Consider the following 25,287-nt stretch of genomic DNA (forward strand, 5'->3'; position numbering starts at 1 on the left):
GAATCCACTGGTAAACTGGTTCATCCGGTACTAAGATGACCAAATGTGGGTTCAAAGGACCGAATATTCCGGTTCCAAAGGTCCAAATAATTCGGTTTCGAAGGACCAAATAATGTGGGCACCGACCTGTGAGATTTATATTTATTTAATTTATATAAATTTATATTTACGTAAATTTATATACTTCGATAGCAATTTGTATAATAATAAGTGGACTGTAATTCTGCAATAATCTCATAATCTCACAAATCGATCCTCTACACATTAGGGGGGGGGGGGTTTATATTAATTTAATTTATATATATGCAGCCAATCAAACTACAGTATTAGACCACATACATTGAAGAGGTTCCTTATCTTATAGTACAGCAGGTTAGTCCACCAGGTATAACTAGGGTGTAGACACCACATTTTCCCTCTTTGAGGTAGCTTCCATGACCCTGGTAACTGATGCACAAAGCATGCTTCCTCGTCTTGACCTGTCAAAAGGGCGCTAGCTGTAAAGCCAGAATCCTATATATGACAGGTATATCAGAGAAAATACTGTACATGGAACAATGAAGACCTGGCTTAATTACCTTTAGTTTGAGGCTACCACGTGCTCTAACCGGGTCACCCTATATAATGACATTAATGGCCATAAATGAAAGATACATGGGTTTCGGAAGAACACTTAACTTGATTTGTTGACAGCGTGTTAATAATGGTACACCTTTGGTTTCCATAACAGTTCGTCCAAGTAAAATTAACAGGAGCCGAATTTGCTCCCGTGAGCCTCTGGTCTCAGTATAAACAATGGCAATGTCTAACACTCCATACTACTGACGCTACTGGCCGACATTGTCCAGATATAATAGGAGCCAAATTTGCTCCACGCGTCTCGGAGGTGACAATAACAATGGCTGCCCTCCTTCCCCACTCTGACGCCTGGCTTACATTGTCCAGATGACAGAAAGTGATAGAAAGGTCACATTTACTCTACTTTAATATTGATAATTAAGTTAATTTATATGAGATGTTTTATGATGGTAAAGTCCAAAGACTAATGTATTTAAGAATAATTCCCACCATAATAGGTGGTGAATATAATAGTATGTGGTGATGATATCCCGTTTTCTTTAGACGGTAATTCCACTACAAGTTACGTTTTCTATGGTTAACTTGTTTATACAACACAGCTACAATTATCTGTATGTATGATATATTAAATGGTGTCGGATTTTTCGACAGTCACGTTGTTGGCTGGTAGTGGTCAGGTTGTTGGCTGGTAGGGGTCACGTTGTTGGCTGGTAGTGGTCACGTTGGCTGGTAGTGGTCACGTTATTGGCTGGTAGTGGTCACGTTGGCTGGTAGTGGTCACGTTCGCTGGTAGTGGTCACGTTGGCTGGTAGTGGTCACGTTGTTGGCTGGTAGTGGTCACGTTGGCTGGTAGTGGTCACGTTGTTGGCTGGTAGTGGTCACGTTGTTGGCTGGTAGGGGTCACGTTGTTGGCTGGTAGTGGTCACGTTGTTGGCTGGTAGTGGTCACGTTGTTGGCTGGTAGTGGTCACGTTCTTGCCTGGTAGTGGTCACGTTGGCTGTTATTGGTCATGTTGGCTGGTAGTGGTCACGTTCGCTGGTAGTGGTCACGTTGTTGGCTGGTAGTGGTCACGTTGTTGGCTGGTAAGGGTCACGTTGGCTGGTAGTGGTCACGTTGTTGGCTGGTAGGGGTCACGTTGACTGGTAGTGGTCATGTTGGCTGGTAGTGGTCACGTTGTTGTCTGGTAGTGGTCACGTTGGCTGGTAGTGGTCACGTTGTTGGCTGGTAGTGGTCATGTTGTTGGCTGGTAGTGGTAACGTTGGCTGGTAGTGGTCACGTTGTTGGCTGGTAGTGGTCACGTTGTTGGCTGGTAGTGGTCACGTTGGCTGGTAGTGGTCACGTTGGCTGGTAGTGGTCACGTTGTTGGCTGGTAGGGGTCACGTTGTTGGCTGGTAGTGGTCACGTTGTTGGCTGGTAGTGGTCACGTTGTTGGCTGGTAGTGGTTACGTTGTTGGCTGGTAGGGGTCACGTTGTTGGCTGGTAGTGGTCACGTTGTTGGCTGGTAGTGGTCACGTTGTTGGCTGGTAGTGGTCACGTTGTTGGCTGGTAGTGGTCACGTTGTTGGCTGGTAGTGGTCACGTTGTTGGCTGGTAGGGGTCACGTTGGCTGGTAGTGGTCACGTTGTTGGCTGGTAGTGGTCATGTTGTTGGCTGGTAGTGGTAACGTTGGCTGGTAGTGGTCACGTTGTTGGCTGGTAGTGGTCACGTTGTTGGCTGGTAGTGGTCACGTTGGCTGGTAGTGGTCACGTTGGCTGGTAGTGGTCACGTTGTTGGCTGGTAGGGGTCACGTTGTTGGCTGGTAGTGGTCACGTTGTTGGCTGGTAGTGGTCACGTTGTTGGCTGGTAGTGGTTACGTTGTTGGCTGGTAGGGGTCACGTTGTTGGCTGGTAGTGGTCACGTTGTTGGCTGGTAGTGGTCACGTTGTTGGCTGGTAGTGGTCACGTTGTTGGCTGGTAGTGGTCACGTTGTTGGCTGGTAGTGGTCACGTTGTTGGCTGGTAGGGGTCACGTTGGCTGGTAGTGGTCACGTTGTTGGCTGGTAGTGGTCACGTTGGCTGGTAGTGGTCACGTTGTTGGCTGGAAGTTGTCGCGTTGTTGGCTAGTAGTGGTCACGTTGGCTGGTAGTGGTCACGTTGTTGGCTGGTAGTGGTCACGTTGGCTGGTAGGGGTCACGTTGTTGGCTGGTAGTGGTCACGTTGTTGGCTGGTAGTGGTCACGTTGTTGGCTGGTAGGGGTCACGTTGTTGGCTGGTAGGGGTCACGTTGCTGGCTCGTAGTGGTCACGTTGTTGGCTGGTAGGGGTCACGTTGTTGGCTGGTAGTGGTCACGTTGTTTGCTGGTAGGGGTCACGTTGGCTGGTAGGGGTCACGTTGTTGGCTGGTAGTGGTCACGTTGTTGGCTGGTAGGGGTCACGTTGTTGGCTGGTAGGGGTCACGTTGTTGGCTGGTAGGGGTCACGTTGTTGACTGGTAGGGGTCACGTTGTTGGCTGGTAGTGGTCACGTTGTTGGCTGGTAGGGGTCACGTTGTTGGCTGGTAGTGGTCACGTTGTTGGCTGGTAGTGGTCACGTTTTTGGCTGGTAGTGGTCACGTTGTTGGCTGGTAGTGGTCACGTTGGCTGGTAGTGGTCACGTTGGCTGGTAGTGGTCACGTTGTTGGCTGGTAGTGGTCACGTTGTTGGCTGGTAGGGGTCACGTTGTTGGCTGGTAGTGGTCACGTTGGCTGGTAGGGGTCACGTTTTTGGCTGGTAGGGGTCACGTTGTTGGCTGGTAGGGGTCACGTTGTTGGCTGGTAGGGGGTCACGTTGTTGGCTGGTAGTTGTCACGTTGTTGGCTGGTAGGGGTGACGTTGGCTGGTAGGGGTCACGTTGTTGGCTGGTATTGGTCACGTTGGCTGGTAGGGGTCACGTCAGCTGGTAGGGGTCACGTTGTTGGCTGGTAGGGGTCACGTTGACTGGTAGGGTGACGTTAGCTGGTAGGGGTCACGTTGGCTGGTAGGGGTCACGTTGGCTGGTAGGGTGACGTTAGCTGGTAGGGGTCACGTTGGCTGGTAGGGGTCACGTTGGCTGGTAGGGGTCACGTTGGCTGGTAGGGGTCACGTTGGCTGGTAGGGGTCACGTTGGCTGGTAGGGGTCACGTTGGCTGGTAAGGGTCACTTTTGTCAATGATATCATTCAGGATATCTTCCCCCAGTCATATGAGGCAGGGACAGTATGGTGGTATTGGAGAGGCCAACGGTGGAAGAGGTTGGGTTATCTCTTTATCAGTTAAGGTTCTCCTTCCCTTTGGTGACCTCGTCCACATAAACATTAGGAACCGTTGTAGACCAAGACCTGCTTCCTCCTGCAGCTCTGAGGAAGATCACCGTTGACCGAGGCATATTAAACTCTATTCCTACGTGTCTGGAGACCACATATAAGTATTGAGGGACAATACAATGTTACGATGACCAACACCACACATCACACGCTGGAGTAACGACCTCGTTACAGTCCGTCCTGGATCATTATCATGTCGTATGTGATGCGATAATGATGACATCGTCTGCGTTAGAATGTTAGTTTACTACATACAGACTTAAATGGTCAACCAACCATTTAGTTATTAGACTACAAACTTCACCCAGGGATGGCAGACCTTCGCCCTCACTCTCAGGTAAACATTAGCACTGACCGCCGCTCCAAAGCTTCCTTAAGTAGTGTCAAGCGCTCAGTATTAAGAACCCGGGAGATGATGTCCTCAACTGGCCTACAGTAGACGACAGACTCAAGAATAACGTCAACAAAAACTTTCTTTTCAATGGTCCACATATACAAGTTTGAAAATGGAACAGCGAGTGGGCGGACCCGCGGCCCCACCCTCAACCTTTTTCAACATGAGAGCATGAACTTTAACCAGTAGTTTCCCCAAAAATACTTTCTATGATGGCAAACTGGTTGTAATAACCTTGTCCTTGATCATTGTAGTCGTCTCCTGCACGTGCATGTTAGTGAACATTAACACGACACACAAAAGATCTCATATCCACTGTCTGTGACCTTACAAAATGGCGGCCAATTCCTTCAGAGACCTGCGGCTGAGAGTCAGTAGTTCGTCTTGAGTCGACACATGAAGAGTCGTTTAGAAAATTGGTGTTTACAGTCCAATAGGCATATCCAGCTTTGTGTTCACAACTACCTTTCAACAGGTGGAGTTAAAACGTTGAGAATTTACAACGTTTTACAATTTACAACTGCAATTTGGGAAATTGGGTTGGGTAAATAACTTGTCCAACTACTTGGGCTGGACGGTAGAGCGAATGACTCGCTTCATGCAGGTCGGCGTTCAATCCCCAACCGTTGGTTGGGGATTGAACCAATGGTGCCCAACCACCCAGTGCCCAGGTAGTTGGGCACCACTCCTTCCCTCCCGTCCCATCCCAAATCCTTATCCAGATATATTCCAAGTGCATATAGTTGTACTGGCTTGGTGTATTCTCCTGGCAGTTCCCTTCTCCCAATCATCTAAGCCCCGAGAGCTATAGACCAATAACAGTACGAGCAGAAGTGACATCTCTGTGATAATGACTACATGGCCACCGAGTTTACGTAGACTAACAAACCCAAGTTTCAGTATGTAGTCACTTCCCTTATGGTGACAGGTGCACAGCATTTGTGCACTTTTCACAGGGGAAATGAGCGTGTGGGCTCCACCAAGAGTGTGGGAAGCTGTCTAAATTTGTCACAGTGTTCCGGTGGAAGGATTCATCCCCCTCTGTAACGCCGTCCTGGGGAGCAGCCCGGAGCGAGGAGCCTCAGTAGGGAGTTGGAGGTCCAGGGAGCAGGGGAAGCCAGGCAGGGTAGCCGCCTGGGGAATGGCTGCTGGTTGATTCATCTGTACCCATGATGCTAGTGGCACATTACTCACCTAATCAGTAAGTATAATCAGTAAACTGTAATGGATGAATGGTGTAACTTTCGATTAATTACGCAACATCATCATACGATATATTGATGTTATTGGGCACATTGGAATCAATATACATAGTGAACTACTAGAATAGAGGTGAAAAGTTCTCTGTGAACAAAAGGGAACTAATTATAAACCGTAAATTAAACAACGGGGATTAATATTCAGGTAATGATGTACTTAAGAGCAGCTCTAACTTATAATACAATTTCATGGGCGAGGATCTCTTGCCAGTACTGGATATGAAGGACTCAACTAATAGGGGATCAGCAGCTATCGAGTCCAATTACCTGAGTGACTTACTCTCCCTGGAGCAGCATTGCTACATGAGGCACAGTACACAGTACTATTTCATGACTGTGAGTAGTAGAAGTTTATGAGGTACGATGAATCCTATTATTTTCCAGATAAAAAAATAACATTGAGCACAACAATTTAGTGGTAATAATTTAGTGAGGAATTATTGTGTTTAAGCCTCAGAGTACAATATAAACAACATTGTCCATGACAATGCTGCAGCCATTGGCCACAACGTACAAATTGACGGTGTACTTAAGACGCACGCACCCAAACTATTCACCTAACCTAACCATGCAACCAGCTCATAGAAAACGTGGATATTTGTGATCAGTTCTTGTTGATAGTGCACCTTATTGTGTACGTTAGGGACGATAGTGTAGACAATGAGACGTATTAGTTGAGAACACGTGTTGAAGGTTGACACTTGTTATTATTATCACATTTAGGTACATCAGCATGTGTGCAGCTGTCCCAGACTGTGTGAAGGGGAGTACAGTGTGTGTCAAGAACTAGCTGCCCTAGACTGTGTGAAGGGGGGTACAGTGTGTGTCAAGAACTAGCTGCCCTAGACTGTGTGAAGGGGGAGGACAGTGTGTGTCAAGAACTAGCTGCCCCAGACTGTGTGAAGGGGAGTACAGTGTGTGTCAAGAACTAGCTGCCCTAGACTGTGTGAAGGGGGGTACAGTGTGTGTCAAGAACTAGCTGCCCTAGACTGTGTGAAGGGGGAGTACAGTGTGTGTCAAGAACTAGCTGCCCTAGACTGTGTGAAGGGGGGTACAGTGTGTGTCAAGAACTAGCTGCCCTTGACTGTGTGAAGGGGGGTACAGTGTGTGTCAAGAACTAGCTGCCCTAGACTGTGTGAAGGGGGAGTACAGTGTGTGTCAAGAACTAGCTTCCCTAGACTGTGTGAAGGGGAGTACAGTGTGTGTCAAGAACTAGCTGCCCTAGACTGTGTGAAGGGGGGTACAGTGTGTGTCAAGAACTAGCTGCCCTAGACTGTGTGAAAGGGGAGTACAGTGTGTGTCAAGAACTAGCTGCCCCAGACTGTGTGAAGGGGGTTACAGTGTGTGTCAAGAACTAGCTGCCCTAGACTGTGTGAAGGGGGAGTACAGTGTGTGTCAAGAACTAGCTGCCCCAGACTGTGTGAAGAGGGGTACAGTGTGTGTCAAGAACTAGCTGCCCTAGACTGTGTGAAGGGGGGTACAGTGTTTGTCAAGAACTAGCTGCCCTAGACTGTGTGAAGGGGGGTACAGTGTGTGTCAAGAACTAGCTGCCCTAGACTGAGTGAAGGGGGAGTACAGTGTGTGTCAAGAACTAGCTGCCCCAGACTGTGTGAAGGGGAGTACAGTGTGTGTCAAGAACTAGCTGCCCCAGACTGTGTGAAGAGGGGTACAGTGTGTGTCAAGAACTAGCTGCCCTAGACTGTGTGAAGGGGGGTACAGTGTGTGTCAAGAACTAGCTGCCCTAGACTGTGTGAAGGGGGGTACAGTGTGTGTCAAGAACTAGCTGCCCTAGACTGTGTGAAGGGGGAGTACAGTGTGTGTCAAGAACTAGCTGCCCTAGACTGTGTGAAGGGGGGTACAGTGTGAGTCAAGAACTAGCTGTCCTAGACTGTGTGAAGGGGGAGGACAGTGTGTGTCAAGAACTAGCTGCCCCAGACTGTGTGAAGGGGAGTACAGTGTGTGTCAAGAACTAGCTGCCCCAGACTGTGTGAAGGGGAGTACAGTGTGTGTCAAGAACTAGCTGCCCCAGATTGTGTGAAGGGGGGTACAGCGTGTGTCAAGAACTAGCTGCCCCAGACTGTGTGAAGGGGGGTACAGTGTGTGTCAAGAACTAGCTGCCCTAGACTGTGTGAAGGGGAGTATAGTGTGTGTCAAGAACTAGCTGCCCTAGACTGTGTGAAGGGGGAGTACAGTGTGTGTCAAGAACTAGCTGCCCTAGACTGTATGAAGGGGGAGTACAGTGTGTGTCAAGAACTAGCTGCCCTAGACTGTGTGAAGGGGGGTACAGTGTGTGTCAAGAACTAGCTGCCCTAGACTGTGTGAAGGGGGAGTACAGTGTGTGTCAAGAACTAGCTGCCCTAGACTGTATGAAGGGGAGTACAGTGTGTGTCAAGAACTAGCTGCCCCAGACTGTGTGAAGGGGGGTACAGTGTGTGTCAAGAACTAGCTGCCCTAGACTGTGTGAAGGAGAGTACAGTGTGTGTCAAGGACTAGCTGCCCTAGACTGTGTGAAGGAGAGTACAGTGTGTGTCAAGAACTAGCTGCCCTAGACTATATGAAGGAGAGTACAGTGTGTGTCAAGAACTAGCTGCCCTAGAATATATGAAGGGGAATACAGTGTGTGTCAAGAACTAGCTGCCCCAGACTATATGAATTGGAGTACAGTGTGTGTCAATAACTAGCAGCCCTAGACTATATGAAGGGGAGTACAGTGTGTGTCAATAACTAGCTGCCCTAGACTATATGAAGGGGAGTACAGTGTGTGTCAATAACTAGCTGCGCTGCCCTAGACTATATGAAGGGAAGTACAGAGTGTGTCAGGAAATAACTACGTGATGCTAAAAATTCCCATCACACAGGATTCTTAGTTATACAGAGCCATGTAGTCAATACTCTGCACTGGCAAACTCTGAATGCATTATAAGGATATCATCAAGAACACGAGTGTTAATAAAGTAATTGCAAAGCTCCAGGTACCTCATGCTAACGGGTCTGAAAGGTCTGATAACTGGGCATTCGGTGATGTAGTGTGGGAGATCATGCCGCAGTTCCTGCTATCAGAGTTTGCACCTGGAGTGCTCAGGATTGGAAGATCCGTCACCTGTAGCCACCTGCCACAGGTAACGGTAGCCACCTGCTACAGGTAACGGTAGCCACCTACCACAGGTAACGGTAGCCGCATGCCACAGGTAGCGGTAGCCACCTGCTACAGGTAACGGTAGCCACCTGCCACAGGTAACGGTAGCCACCTGCCAAAGGGAACGGTAGCCACCTGCCACAGGTAACGGTAGCCACCTGCCAAAGGGAACGGTAGCCACCTGCCACAGGTAGCGGTAGCCACCTGCCACAGGTAACGGTAGCCACCTGCCACAGGTAACGGTAGCCACCTGCCACAGGTAACGGTAGCCACCTGCCACAGGTAACGGTAGCCACCTGCCACAGGTAACGGTAGCCACCTGCCACAGGTAACGGTAGCCACCTGCCACAGGTAACGGTAGCCACCTGCCAAAGGGAACGGTAGCCACCTGCCAAAGGTAACGGTAGCCACCTGCCACAGGTAGCGGTAGCCACCTGCCACAGGTAACGGTAGCCACCTGCCACAGGTAACGGTAGCCACCTGCCACAGGTAACTGTAGTCACCTGCCACAGGTAGCGGTAGCCACCTGCCACAGGTAACGGTAGCCACCTGCCACAGGTGCGGTAGCCACCTGCCACAGGTAGCGGTAGCCACCTGCCATAGATAGCGGTAGCCACCTGCCACAGGTAGCGGTAGCCACCTGCCACAGGTAACGGTAGCCACCTGCCACAGGTAGCGGTGGCCACCTGCCACAGGTAGCGGTAGCCACCTGCCACAGGTAGCGGTAGCCACCTACCACAGGTAGCGGTAGCCACCTGCCACAGGTAACGGTAGTCACCTGCCACAGGTAGTGGTAGCCACCTGCCACAGGTAGCGGTAGCCACCTGCCACAGGTGCGGTAGCCACCTGCCACAGGTAGCGGTAGCCACCTGCCATAGGTAGCGGTAGCCACCTGCCACAGGTAACGGTAGCCACCTGCCACAGGTAGTGGTAGCCACCTGCCACAGGTAGTGGTAGCCACCTGCCACAGGTAGCGGTCGCCACCTGCCACAGGTAGCGGTAGCCACCTGCCACAGGTAGCGGTAGCCACCTGCCACAGGTAACGGTGGCCACCTGCCACAGGTAGTGGTAGCCACCTGCCACAGGTAGCGGTGGCCACCTGCCACAGGTAGCGGTGGCCACCTGCCACAGGTAGCGGTAGCCACCTGCCACAGGTAGCGGTAGCCACCTGCCACAGGTAGCGGTAGCCACCTGCCATAGGTAGCGGTAGCCACCTGCCATAGGTAGCGGTAGCCACCTGCCACAGGTAGCGGTAGCCACCTGCCACAGGTAACGGTAGCCACCTGCCACAGGTAGCGGTGGCCACCTGCCACAGGTAGTGGTAGCCACCTGCCACAGGTAGCGGTGGCCACCTGCCACAGGTAGCGGTAGCCACCTGCCACAGGTAGCGGTAGCCACCTGCCACAGGTAACGGTAACCCAACCTTATCCTGGCAACCACTGTGTCGCACAGTCTGGTCCATGTTTTGTGCTGCCCATAAACTTTTTCATACTGGTGCTTTCAGGCCTTTGAGAGTCTGTATTTCTCTCCTACTGGACCTGAATGTTTGGAACGATATAGTCTGGTCAACAGAGCTAAGGACTCCTCGGTCTAATTCATCTTCGACTTTTTTACACGCTAATTTGGTTGCAATGTCTGTGTCATTATGATTGGTTATATTTATGTGAGATGATATACATGGAAAAGATGTTGAACCATTTACTAAGTGTAGCGACCAGGTCATCTGTAATTGCTAGTATGAGGTTCTTGGGGTCGATCTTACTTTTTTTTTATTAATACATGAGGTACATCTGCATTTGTGCAGCTGCCCTAGACTATATGAAGTGGAGTACAGTGTGTCAAAAAAACTAACTACGTGATGCTATAAAATCCCCATCACACAGGATGGTTAGTCATACAGAGGCATGTGATGGGCAGTCTGCACTGGCAGACTCCGGAAGCATTTTGAGGATATCAGCAACATAAGAGTGAATAAGGCAGCAGTGGTAATACAAGTCCCCATCTCGCAGGATGGTTAGTCATACAGGGCCATGTGTTTAGTAGCCGGCACTGGCAAATTTTGGGTACACTGTGAGGATATCTTCAAGAATACGAGAGTGAATAAAGTAATTGCAAAACTCCAGGTACCTCATGCCAACTGGTCTGAAAGGTCTAATAACTGGGCATTCAGTGATGTAGTGCGGGAGATCGTGCCGCAGTTCCTGCTCACAGAGTTTGCACTTGGAGTGCTCAGGATTGGGAGATCCGTCACCTGCAGCCACCTGCCACAGGTAACGGTAACCCAACCTGATCCTTGCAACCACTGTGCCGCACAGTCTAGTGGACGTTTTGTGCTGTCCATAGATATAGGTTTCAGATCTGAACAAATCATAGCTTTTTATACTAGTACTTTCAGGTCGTTGGGAGTCAGTAATTTCTTTCCTATCAGATCTGAGTGTTTGGGCCAATACAGTTTTGACAGCAGAGATGGGGATACCTAGATCTAATTCAACTTCATCCTAGTTACACGCTAATTTGGCTGCAATGTCTGTCTCATTATGATGGGTTATATTTATGTGTGAAGGTATCCATACAAAGGAGATTCGAGACCCTTTACTCTGTGCAGCAATTAGGTCATTTATAATTGGGAGTATTAGGTTCTTGCTGTCGATCTTCCAAGAGAAGTTATCGATTGCTTGAAGAGCAGACTTTGAATCACAAAATATTATTCCTCCTCTAATGTTTTTTAATGTACTTACCAAAATCGTCATCACAAATAAACTCTACGGATTAGTAGAGCCGCATTTGACTATCTCGACCGTAGCAGTTACCAGAATAATAAATAGCAACTTTTGCATGGGATTTCCTAATTGTTGGATTAAATCGGTATTTCCACATGGGTGAATAGCTTATGTCATGGAAGGTTGTGTCATAGCATTCAATCATTTTGGGGATCCACTTCAACAATCCACAGGAGGAGTGATTCGTAAAATGTTGGCGTTTTCCTCCAACTGAGAGAGTTAGCTCTGCAGGTGCCAGTGGCGTGGGGAGGAAAACTGATCATTTATACCACTATTGTATAGAAATATTTTATATGGAACAAAGTCATCCATAAATAGTGAAGTTATATCACTGGTTTATGTCGGTCATTATTTCTCAAGTGAATGAATATGAAAGTTACTAGTCGGTGTCAAGGATACTAGTCGGTGTCAAGGATACTAGTCAGTGTCAAGGATACTAGTCGGTGTCAAGGATACTAGTCGGTGTCAAGGACACTAGTCGGTGTCAAGGAAACTAGTCGGTGTCAAGGATACTAGTCGGTGTCAAGGATACTAGTCGGTGTCAAGGATACTAGTCGGTGTCAAGGATACTAGTCGGTGTCAAGGATACTAGTCGGTGTCAAGGAAACTAGTCGGTGTCAAGGATACTAGTCGGTGTCAAGGAAACTAGTCGGTGTCAAGGACACTAGTAGGTGTCAGGGATACTAGTCAGTGTCAATGATACTAGTAGGTGTCAGGGATACTAGTCGGTGTCAAGGATACTAGTAGGTGTCAGGGATACTAGTCGGTGTCAAGGATACTAGTCGGTGTCAAGGAAACTAGTCGGTGTCAAGGATACTAGTCGGTGTCAAGGATACTAGTCGATGTCAAGGAAACTAGTCGGTGTCAAGGATACTAGTCGGTGTCAAGGATACTAGTCGGTGTCAAGGATACTAGTCGGTGTCAAGGATACTAGTCGGTGTCAAGGAAACTAGTCGGTGTCAAGGATACTAGTCGGTGTCAAGGATACTAGTCGGTGTCAAGGATACTAGTCGGTGTCAAGGATAATAGTCGGTGTCAAGGATACTAGTCGGTGTCAAGGAAACTAGTCGGTGTAAAGGATACTAGTCGGTGTCAAGGATACTAGTCGGTGTCAAGGAAACTAGTCGGTGTCAAGGATACTAGTCGGTGTCAAGGATACTAGTCGGTGTTAAGGAAACTAGTCGGTGTCAAGGATACTAGTCGGTGTCAAGGAAACTAGTCGGTGTCAAGGAAACTAGTAGGTGTCAGGGATACAAGTCGGTGTCAAGACACTTGTCGGTGTCAAGGATACTAGTCGGTGTCAAGGATACTAGTGAGTGTCAAGGATACTAGTCGGTGTCAAGGAAACTCGACGGTGTCAAGGATAATAGTCAGTGTCAAGGATACTAGTCGGTGTCAAGGAAACTAGACGGTGTCAAGGACACTAGACGGTGTCAAGGATACTAGTCGGTGTCAAGGAAACTAGTAGGAGTCAAAGAAACTAGTAGGTGTCATGGATACTAGTCGGTGTCATGGATACTAGTCGATGTCAAGGATACTAGTAGGTGTCAAGGAAACTAGTAGGTGTCAAGGAAACTAGTAGGTGTCAAGGAAACTAGTAGGTGTCATGGATACTAGTCGGTGTCATGGATACTAGTCGGTGTCAAGGAAACTAGTAGGTGTCATGGATACTAGTCGGTGTCATGGATACTAGTCGGTGTCAAGGATACTAGTAGGTGTCAAGGAAACTAGTAGGTGTCAAGGAAACTAGTCGGTGTCAAGGAAACTAGTAGGTGTCATGGATACTAGTCGGTGTCATGGATACTAGTCGCTGTCAAGGAAACTAGTAGGTGTCATGGATACTAGTCGGTGTCATGGATACTAGTAGGTGTCAAGGAAACTAGTAGGTGTCAAGGAAACTAGTAGGTGTCAAGGAAACTAGTAGGTGTCAAGGAAACTAGTAGGTGTCAAGGAAACTAGTAGGTGTCATGGATACTAGTCGGTGTCATGGATACTAGTCGGTGTCAAGGATACTAGTAGGTGTCAGGGATACTAGTCGGTGTCAAGGATACTAGTCAGTGTCAAGGATACTAGTCGGTGTCAAGGATACTAGTCGGTGTCAAGGATACTAGTAGGTGTCAGGGATACTAGTCGGTGTCAAGGATACTAGTAGGTGTCAGGGATACTAGTCGGTGTCAAGGACACTAGTCAGTGTCAAGGATACTACTCGGTGTCAAGGACACTAGTCAGTGTCAAGGATACTAGTAGGTGTCAGGGATACTAGTCGGTGTCAAGGATACTAGTAGGTGTCAGGGATACTAGTCGGTGTCAAGGACACTAGTCAGTGTCAAGGATACTACTCGGTGTCAAGGACACTAGTCAGTGTCAAGGATACTACTAGGTGTCAAGGACACTAGTCAGTGTCAAGGATAATACTCGGTGTCAAGGACACTAGTCAGTGTCAAGGATACTACTAGGTGTCAACGATACTAGTCGGTATCAAAAAAAGCTAGTAGAAGTATCAAGCTCAGCGAACAGCTGTGGGTGATTTACCATGCCTTTATTTACCTATGATTTACCTGCGAGTGATTTAGTGTTGATTTTCCCTAAACACAGATCACGAGGCTCATAATAACTTTCGGCTGTGTTAGAAATAATGATAAATGCTGCGGGTACACGCAATATGTGCTGTCCTGACTCTCCACTTTGGGAGACTAAGCTGTTTAAAGCCATCTTTGTTCAGAGCAGATTGGGCTACAAGTAGCGAATTGGGCTATGTTTCAGAGCCCCGCGCTCCCAAATTTTTAATTTCACTACTTGCGACTTTTTGGGCTACTTTAAAAACAAGTTGGGCTATTTTGGGCTATTAATGTTAAGAAACTCAATGATGATTTTTATGCTTTTTATAATGTCATGTGTACAAATCACAGCCGCGTCAAACAGTTTGATTGAATAGACCACTTACCGCAGGAGGCCAGGTCAGAGACCGACCCCCTGGGGACGTTGATCCTAGGAACTTCCCAAAGAAAAAGTAACCGCAAGGCAAGATAATCCTCCCTAGGGGCTATAGATTTCCCGACCTTAATTGTCGTTAATACTTCATCCCGGGTACTGTCTATGTTAAGTGACCTTCCACTGTTGCCTACTGTAAATATTAGGTTTCTCTTTAGGTGTTTCCAAGAATCAAATGACTGTCGTTAGAGCGGATTAGCATACAGTGAACTTGGCAGCTTCATCTGTGCTTGCATTGTTAGTGTGGCTCTGACCTCCAGAAGGATAGTTCGACACAAGTTACCGCATATAGAAAAGAAGTTACCGCTGTTACTTTTAGAATTTGCTTAAGTGTTAAGATAAAGAAGTGAAAAATGGGGAAGTGGTCTAAATATCAGAAAGCGTTTCAGATGTCCTGGCTTAATGATCCCGTGTTTGGAAAGTGGTTGACTGAAGTGAAAGAAGATGGAAATAAGGCATATTGTAAAGTTTGTAGAACTGAGATAAGAGCTCATAGAAGTGGTTTAAAGAAACACAGTGAAACATTAAAACAGACAAAATATATCGGAGGTAAGTCATCAGCAGATGAGCATCAAGTCTGTTCTATCAAAGAAGGAAGATAAACTTACTAAATTTGAATGTGGTCTGTCTGTATGTACTGTCGCTATCTAGAAATCTAACATTATGTTTGTAACTCATCTTGTATGTATGTACTTATACCTGAATAAACATTTGATTTGATTCGATTTGACTAAACAAAAAATTGGGCTTCGCTACTTGCAAATTCGCTACTTTTTGACCGTCAGCTCGCTACTTTTAGCAATTTGGATCTGGCAACCTGGTTCAGAGCCCGTGGTTGTTATTTTATTTAACCTCAATACGAATTTGTGAACAATAAAAAAAAACTCACTTTGTGAGATTTATATCTTCCCTAACTTTGTCCAGGGCCCAGTAAAGAGAGAACACCCAGTGCCCAGCAGAGAGAGAACACCCAGTACCCAGCAGAGAGAGAACACCCAGTACCGAGAAGAGAGAGAACACCCAGTGCTCATGAGTGAGAGAGAGAGAACACCAAGTGCCCAGCAGAGAGAGAACACCCAGTGCTCACGAGAGAAAGAGAGAGAGAGAGAGAACACCCAGTGCCCAGCAGAGAGAGAACACCCAGTGCCAGCAGAGAGAGAACATCCAGTACCCAGCAGAGACAGAACACCCAGTGCCGAGCAGAGAGAGAACACCCAGTACCCAGCAGAGACAGAACACCCAGTGCCGAGCAGAGAGAGAACACCCAGTACCCAGCAGAGACAGAACACCCAGTGCCTAGCAGAGAGAGAACACCCAGTACCCAGCAGAGACAGAACACCCAGTGCCGAGCAGAGAGAGAACACCCAGTGCTCATGAGAGAGAGAACACTCAGTGGCCAGCAGAGAGAGAGCACCCAGTACCCAGCAGAGAGAGAACACCCAGTGCCCAGCAGAGAGAGAACACCCAGTACCCAGCAGAGAGAGAATACCCAGTACCGAGCAGAGAGAGAACACCCAGTGCCGAGCAGAGAGAGAACACCCAGTGCCCAGCAGAGAGAGAACACCCAGTGCTCACGAGAGAAAGAGAGAGAGAGAGAGAGAGAACACCCAGTGCCCAGACGAGAGAGAACACCCAGTGCCAGCCGAGAGAGAACACCCAGTGCCCAGCAGAGAGATAACACCCAGTGCCAGCCGAGAGAGAACACCCAGTGCCCAGCAGAGAGATAACACCCAGTGCCCAACAGACAAAGAACACCCAGTGGCCAGCAGAGAAAGAACACCCAGTGCCCAGCAGAGAGAGACCACCCAGTGGCCAGCTGAGAGAGAACACCCAGTACCCAGCAGAGAGAGAACACCCACTGGCCAGCTGAGAGAGAACACCCAATGCCCAGCAGAGAGAGACCACCCAGTGGCCAGCAGAGAGAGACCACCCAGTGGCCAGCAGAGAAAGAACACCCAGTGCCCAGCAGAGAGAGAACACCCAGTGGCCAGCAGAGAGAGACCACCCAGTGGCCAGCAGAGAGAGAACACCCAGTGGCCAGCAGAGAGAGAACACCCAGTGGCCAGCAGAGAAAGAACACCCAGTGGCCAGCAGAGAAAGAACACCAAGTGGCCAGCAGAGAGAGAACACCCAGTGGACAGCAGAGAAAGAACACCCAATGCCCAGCAGAGAGAGACCACCCAGTGGCCAGCAGAGAAAGAACACCCAGTGCCCAGCAGAGAGAGAACACCCACTGGCCAGCTGAGAGAGAACACCCAGTACCCAGCAGAGAGAGAACACCCAGTGCCCAGCAGAGAGAGAACACACAGTGCCCAGCAGAGAGAGAACACACAGTGCGCGGTGCCCTAACATTGCTGTAGACTGCTGTTGCATCCCCGTGAACCTTCACACACGCTTGCAAGACGGTTGACGAGGCACTCACAAGAATGAGGCAGAACTCCCAGTAGACCGCGGAGGCTTTTCTGCATAAGTCGTTAAACTTAAGATGAGCAGCCAAGGTGTGTACGCCGGGACCTTCCCCGCTACTGGGCGTCTTACAACAATAATCTCTTCTTTAAGAACTTTTTTTATATCGGCCCCCAATACAGAGGAGAAAATCCTTAAAAATATACTTGAAAGAACATGATCCCTGCCAACGTGACCCCTACCAACGTGACCCCTGCCAACGTGACCCTTACCAACGTGACCACTGCCAACGTGACCCCTACCAACGTGACCACTGCCAACGGGACCCCTACCAACGTGACCACTGCCAACGTGACCCCCTGCCAACGTGACCCCTGCCAACATGACCCCAGCCAACGTGACCCCTGCCAACGTGACCACTGCCAACGTGACCCCTGCCAACGTGACCCGGCCAACGTGACCCCTGCCAACGTGACCCCTACCAACGTGACCCCTGCCAACGTGACCCCTGCCAACGTTACCCCTGCCAACGTGACCCTGCCAACGTGACCCCTGCCAACGTGACTCCTGCCAACGTGACCACTGCCAACGTGACCCCTACCAACGTGACCCCTGCCAACGTGACCCCTGCCAACGTGACCCCTGCCAACGTGATCCCTGCCAACGTGACCCCTACTAACGTGACCCCTGCCAACGTGACCCCTACCAACGTGACCCCTGCCAACGTGACCCTTGCCAACATGACCCCAGCCAACGTGACCCCTGCCAACGTGACCCCTGCCAACGTGACCCCTGCCAACGTGACCCCTACCAACGTGACCCCCGCCAACGTGACCCCTACCAACGTGACCCTCCCAACGTGACCCCCGCCAACGTGACCCCTACCAACGTGACCCTCCCAACGTGACCCCTGCCAACGTGACCCCTGCCAACGTGACCCCTACCAACGTGACCCCTACCAACGTGACCCCTGCCAACGTGACCCCTGCTAACGTGACCCCTGCCAACGTGACCCCTGCCAACGTGACCCCTACCAACGTGACCCCTACCAACGTGACCCCTGCCAACGTGCCCCTGCCAACGTGACCCCTGCTAACGTGACCCCTGCCAACGTGACCCCTGCCAACGTGACCCTTGCCAACATGACCCCAGCCAACGTGACCCCTGCCAACGTGACCCCTGCCAACGTGACCCCTGCCAACGTGACCCCTACCAACGTGACCCCCGCCAACGTGACCCCTACCAACGTGACCCTCCCAACGTGACCCCTGCCAACGTGACCCCTGCCAACGTGACCCCTACCAACGTGACCCCTACCAACGTGACCCCTGCCAACGTGACCCCGGCCAACGTGACCCCTGCCAACATGATCCCTGCCAACGTGACCCCTACCAACGTGACCCCTGCCAACGTGACCCCTACCAACGTGACCCCTGCCAACGTGACCCCCTACCAACGTGACCCCTGCCAACGTGACCCCTACCAACGTGACCCCTGCCAACGTGACCCCCTGTCAACGTGACCCCTGCCAACGTGACCCTTACACACGTGACCCCTGCCAACGTGACCCCTACCAACGTGACCCCTGCCAACATGACCCCTGCCAACGTGACCCTTACCAACGTGACCCTTACCAACGTGACCCCCTGCCAACGTGACCCCTGCCAACGTGACCCCTGCCAACGTGACCCCTACCAAAGTGACCCCCTGCCAACATGACCCCTGCCAACGTGACCCCTGCCAACGTGACCCCTGCCAACGTGACCCCCTGAAAACGTGACCACTGCCAACGTGACCCCCTGCCAACGTGACCCTTGCGAACGTGACCCCTGCCAACGTGACCCCTGCCAACGTGACCCCAGCCAATGTGACCCCTGCCAACGTGACCCCTGCCAACGTGACCCCTGCCAATGTGACCCCTGCCAACGTGACTCCAGCCAACGTGACCCCTGCCAACGTGACCCCAGCGAACGTGACCCCTGCCAACGTGACCCCTGCCAACGTGACCCCTGCCAACGTGACCCCTGCCAACGTGACCCCTGCTAACGTGCCCCTGCCAACGTGACCCCTTCCAACGTGACCCCTGCCAACGTGACCACTGCCAACGTGACCCCAGACAACGTGACCCCAGCCAACGTGACCCCTGCCAACGTGACCCCTGCCAACGTGACCCCAGCCAACGTGACCCCTGCCAACGTGACCCCAGCCAACGTGACCCCTGCCAACGTGATCCCTGCCAACGTGACCCTTGCAAACGTGATCCCTGCCAACGTGACCCCAGCCAACGTGACCCCTACCAACGTGACCCCTGCCAACATGACCCCTGCCAACATGACCCCTGCCAACGTGACCCCTGCCAACGTGACCCCCTGCCAACGTGACCACTGCCAACACGACCACTGCCAACATGACCCCTGCCAACGTGACCCCTACCAACGTGACCCCCTGCCAACGTGACCCCTGCCTACATGACCCCTGCCAACGTGACCCCTACCAACGTGACCCCTACCAGCGTGACCCCCTGCCAACATGACCCCTGCCAACGTGACCCCTGCCAACGTGACCCCTACCAACGTGACCCCTACCAACGTGACCCCTGCCAACGTGCCCCTGCCAACGTGACCCCTGCTAACGTGACCCCTGCCAACGTGACCCCTGCCAACGTGACCCCTACCAACGTGACCCCTACCAACGTGACCCCTGCCAACGTGCCCCTGCCAACGTGACCCCTGCCAACGTGACCCCTGCCAACGTGACCCCTGCCAACGTGACCCCAGCCAACGTGACCCCAGCCAACGTGACCCCTGCCAACGTGACCCCTGCCAACGTGACCCCTGCCAACGTGACCCCAGCCAACGTGACTCCTGCCAACGTGACCCCTGCCAACGTGACCCCAGCTAACGTGACCCCTGCCAACGTGACCCCTGTCAACGTGACCCCTGCCAACGTGACCACTGCCAACGTGACCCCTGCCAACGTGACCCCTGCCAACGTGACCCCTGCCAACGTGACCACTGCCAACGTGACCCCAGCCAACGTGACCCCTGCCAACGTGACCCCTGCCAACGTGACCCCTGCCAACGTGACCCCTGCCAACGTGACCCCTTCCAACGTGACCCCAGCCAACGTGACCCCTGCCAACGTGACCCCTGCCAACGTGACCCCTGCCAACGTGACCACTGCCAACGTGACCCCTGCCAACGTGATCCCTGCCAACGTGACCCCTGCCAACGTGACCCCAGCCAACGTGACCCCTGCCAACGTGACCCCTGCCAACGTGATCCCTGCCAACGTGACCCCTGCCAACGTGACCCCTGCCAACGTGACCACTGCCAACGTGACCCCTGCCAACGTGACCCCAGCCAACGTGACCCCTGCCAACGTGATCCCTGCCAACGTGACCCCAGCCAACGTGACCCCTGCCAACGTGACCCCTGCCAACGTGACCCCTGCCAACGTGACCCCTGCCAACGTGACCCCTGCCAACGTGATCCCTGCCAACGTGATCCCTGCCAACGTGATCCCTGCCAACGTGACCCCTGCCAACGTGACCCCTGCCAACGTGACCCCTGCCAACGTGACCCCTGCCAACGTGACCCCTGCCAACGTGACCCCTGCCAACGTGACCCCTGCCAACGTGACCCCTGCCAACGTGACCCCTGCCAACGTGATCCCTGCCAACGTGACCCCTGCCAACGTGACCCCTGCCAACGTGACCCCTGCCAACGTGACCCCTGCCAACGTGACCCCTGCCAACGTGACCCCTGCCAACGTGACCCCTGCCAACGTGACCCCTGCCAACGTGATCCCTGCCAACGTGACCCCTGCCAACGTGACCCCTGCCAACGTGACCCCTGCCAACGTGACCCCTGCCAACGTGACCCCTGCCAACGTGACCCCTGCCAACGTGACCCCTGCCAACGTGATCCCTGCCAACGTGACCCCTGCCAACGTGACCCCTGCCAACGTGACCCCTGCCAACGTGACCCCTGCCAACGTGACCCCTGCCAACGTGACCCCTGCCAACGTGACCCCTGCCAACGTGACCCCTGCCAACGTGATCCCTGCCAACGTGACCCCTGCCAACGTGACCCCTGCCAACGTGACCCCTGCCAACGTGACCCCTGCCAACGTGACCCCTGCCAACGTGACCCCCTACCAACGTGACCCCTGCCAACGTGACCCCTGCCAACGTGACCCCTGCCAGCTGCATATTAAGACAACACAAAAACGCTTCAGAAGACAAGACTGTCATCTTCGCCTGTACCTGCGCCAAGGACTGCGGGAACAACACGGCTGGATGAACCATCACATCATCTCTACACTCACACAACCAGATCATCACCAGGAGAGATCATCACCAGGAGAGATCATCACCAGGAGAGATCATCACCAGGAGAGATCATCACCAGGAGAGATCATCACCAGGAGAGATCATCACCGGGAGATACCATCACCAGGAGAGATCATCACCAGGAGAGATCATCACTGGGAGATACCATCACCAGGAGAGATCATCACTGGGAGAGATCATCACTAGGAGAGATCATCACTGGGAGATACCATCACCAGGAGAGATCATCACCAGGAGAGATCATCACTGGGAGATACCATCACCAGGAGAGATCATCACCAGGAGAGATCATCACCAGGAGAGATCATCACTGGGAGATACCATCACCAGGAGAGATCATCACCAGGAGAGATCATCACCAGGAGATACCATCACCAGGAGAGATCATCACCAGGAGAGATCATCACTGGGAGATACCATCACCAGGAGAGATCATCACTGGGAGAGATCATCACCAGGAGAGATCATCACTGGGAGATACCATCACCAGGAGAGATCATCACCAGGAGAGATCATCACTGGGAGATACCATCACCAGGAGAGATCATCACCAGGAGAGATCATCACCAGGAGAGATCATCACCGGGAGAGATCATCACCAGGAGAGATCATCACCAGGAGATACCATCACCAGGAGAGATCATCACCAGGAGAGATCATCACTGGGAGATACCATCACCAGGAGCTAGAGATCATCACTGGGAGATACCATCACCAGGAGAGATCATCACTGGGAGATACCATCACCAGGAGAGATCATCACCAGGAGAGATCATCACCAGGAGAGATCATCACCAGGAGAGATCATCACTGGGAGATACCATCACCAGGAGAGATCATCACCAGGAGAGATCATCACCAGGAGAGATCATCACCAGGAGAGATCATCACCAGGAGAGATCATCACTGGGAGATACCATCACCAGGAGAGATCATCACCAGGAGAGATCATCACTGGGAGATACCATCACCAGGGTAGATCATCAGCGAGGGGTGTCCGTACCAACAACACGGAAGTAGTGAACATGTGTAGCGACACCAGTGGGGTGAGTGGACCAGCCAGAGGTGTAGGGCCGCGCACGAATTGTCCTGCCAAAAAATTAAGAGAATCAGTGAATTGGGTGTAGTTGACACGGTAACTACCTCACACTCGTCCATCAACTTACACTTTAGAGACGTCCTGCCATCTTCAAGACCAATATAGAATGACCAGTTCACACTGGCCTTAATTACTACCCGAGCTGACCAATAAGAAGGTAAAAGATGATTGGCCAGTCCTCTCAAGTGGCAGATACTCCTCCCCCTCCCCCCATTAGCACAGGGTATTAGCCCATAGTATATGTAATAACTATCTAGAGCATATGAATAGTTACTGCCCCGCTCCTGTGCCAGGTAAGTCCACTACGGGCTCACCATAGCCTGTGCTACCTGCCGCTCCTGTGCCAGGTAAGTCCACTACGGGCTCACCATAGCCTGTGCTACCTGCCGCTCCTGTGCCAGGTAAGTCCACTACGGGCTCACCATAGCCTGTGCTACCTGCCCCGCTCCTGTGCCAGGTAAGTCCACTACGAGCTCACCATAGCCCGTGCTGAGTCTAAGCAGCAGCACATGTAAGTACTTCCTCTCTGCCTCCATACATGTTACAGAGAGTTTGGGAGGAATGAGTCCTCTACCCACACGCGTCACGTCCAATACCTATATAAAATGAACATTAGATTCGTGTATAAATAAATGATCTACACATTTCAGTCAAGTTGAAAAAAAGATGTCCCTTACCTTAGACTAGTCCCCCTGCAAATTTGGGTTAGTCTAGCTCCAAGCATGTGGCCTTTAGACATACAAACAAACAGACACACAGACAGACAGACAATTTTCGTTCATGCTTAGAAAAAAAGGCAATTTATTTTTCATTGTCTTTCATGTTGTTGACTCCGCGGGTCGGTAACATTTAGTTATTTCGAAGTGTTGCATGAGGATAATCCCCGCGGAGGACATATATACTAGTCTACCATCAAGAGAATGTCATTTGTTTTCAATATGAATGTAAATGGTACTTATATGGAAAATCCTTTTTCGATTCCTTTGTCTGTGTTTGATATTCCTGTGAGTCCATTTGTAACTTATCTGACATTTCTGCCAGAATCATTGTGGGATTACCAAGCGTGCCCACTTATTGGCCTGCTTCCGGCCCCGATCCTACGATCCTATTGCTGGGATGATACGTTAACTCTCCATGATAACTCCATTGTTTTGCTACTGATGACAACCCAGTTATGATGGACTGAAAGTGCTTTAGCAATGTTTACCTTTCAAGTGCGGTGTATTCGAGATAAGATATCTCATATAAACCATAGACACCATACAAACATACATATATGTATGTATATATATATATATATATATATATATATATATATATATATATATATATATATATATATATATATATATATATATATATGTCGTACCTAGTAGCCAGAACTCACTTCTCAGCCTACTATGCGAGGCCCGATTTGCCTAATAAGCCAAGTTTTACTGAATTAATATATTTTCTCTAATTTTTTTCTTATGAAATGATAAAGCTACCCATTTCATTATGTATGAGGTCAATTTTTTTTTACTGGAGTTAAAATTAACGTAGATATATGACCGAACCTAACCAACCCTACCTAACCTAACCTAACCTATCTTTATAGGTTAGGTTAGGTAAGGTAGCCGAAAAAGTTAGGTTAGGTTAGGTTAGGTAGGTTAGGTAGTCGAAAAAAAATTAATTCATGAAAACTTGGCTTATTAGGCAAATAGGGCCTTGCATAGTAGGCTGAGAAGTGCGTTCTGGCTACTAGGTACGACATATATATATATATATATATATATATATATATATATATATATATATATATATATATATATATATATATATATATATATATATTTTATTAAATATGACCGAAAAAGTAAGATTAATAATTCTAACACGAATTTTCTCAATCTTTCGTACATTATGCTTCACTGTTGGAGGTAAATCAAAAATCACTTCTCCAAAATTCATTTTTATTTCTAGTCTGACGCGACACGGGCGCGTTTCGTAAAACTTATTACATTTTCAAAGACTTCACAAATACACAACTGATTAGAACTTGCGTTTCCCTGATTTTATATCTACATTTGAGTGAGGTGGGAAGGGTGATGTGGCATTACATTTGAGTAAGGTGGGTTACTCGCCATGGGTTCTCCCCTAGGTGTCCTGTTTGCAAACTTCTACATGGGTACCATCGAGCAAAAAGTCTTAGTCGACATGAACTTGAAACCGGCCATATACTGCAGGTATGTTGACGACATTTTTACACAGGTACCTGATGTCAGACATCTGCAGGAGCTGAAGGAGGCATTTGAGCAGAGTTCCGTGCTGCGTTTCACTTACGAGATGGAAAAGGATGGGAAGCTGCCCTTTCTAGATGTAACAGTCATGAAAAAGGGCGGAGGTTTCCACACTGCAGTCTACACTAAGGAAACAAACATAGGAATGTGCCTAAATGCCAACAGTGACTGCCCTGACAGGTACAAGAGGAGTGTTGTTAACGCATATGTCGACCGTGCTCTCAGCCACAGCTCAGAATGGAAGCAAGTCGACGAAGAACTCTGTAGGGTAAGGCAGGTCCTAGTCAATAACGGCTTCTCCAATGGTTTCATCGAAGACATCATAAGAAGGAAAGTGAAAAGTCATGCAACCTCTGAAGAGACAACTAACACAACACCTATACCCCCTATTAGACTATTTTACAGGAACTTCTTTTCCACAGCTCATAAAACGGAGGAAAGGGTCCTGAAAGATATTGTTAATAGAAACGTTGTCCCTACAGACAAAAATCAGAGGATACAACTGACGATTTACTATAAAACCAGAAAAACGGCCAGCCTTCTCATGAGAAACTCTCCAGACACAAAACAGAACGCTTTAAAAGAGACTAACGTCGTCTATGCCTTCAAATGCCCACTTGGGGACTGTAAGCTCCAAAAAACCCAGTATATAGGCAAGACAACAACATCTCTTTCTAGGCGTTTAACGATGCATAAGCA

Source organism: Procambarus clarkii, chromosome 60 (assembly GCF_040958095.1).
Source record: "Procambarus clarkii isolate CNS0578487 chromosome 60, FALCON_Pclarkii_2.0, whole genome shotgun sequence".
NCBI classification, from domain to species: Eukaryota; Metazoa; Arthropoda; class Malacostraca; order Decapoda; family Cambaridae; genus Procambarus; species Procambarus clarkii.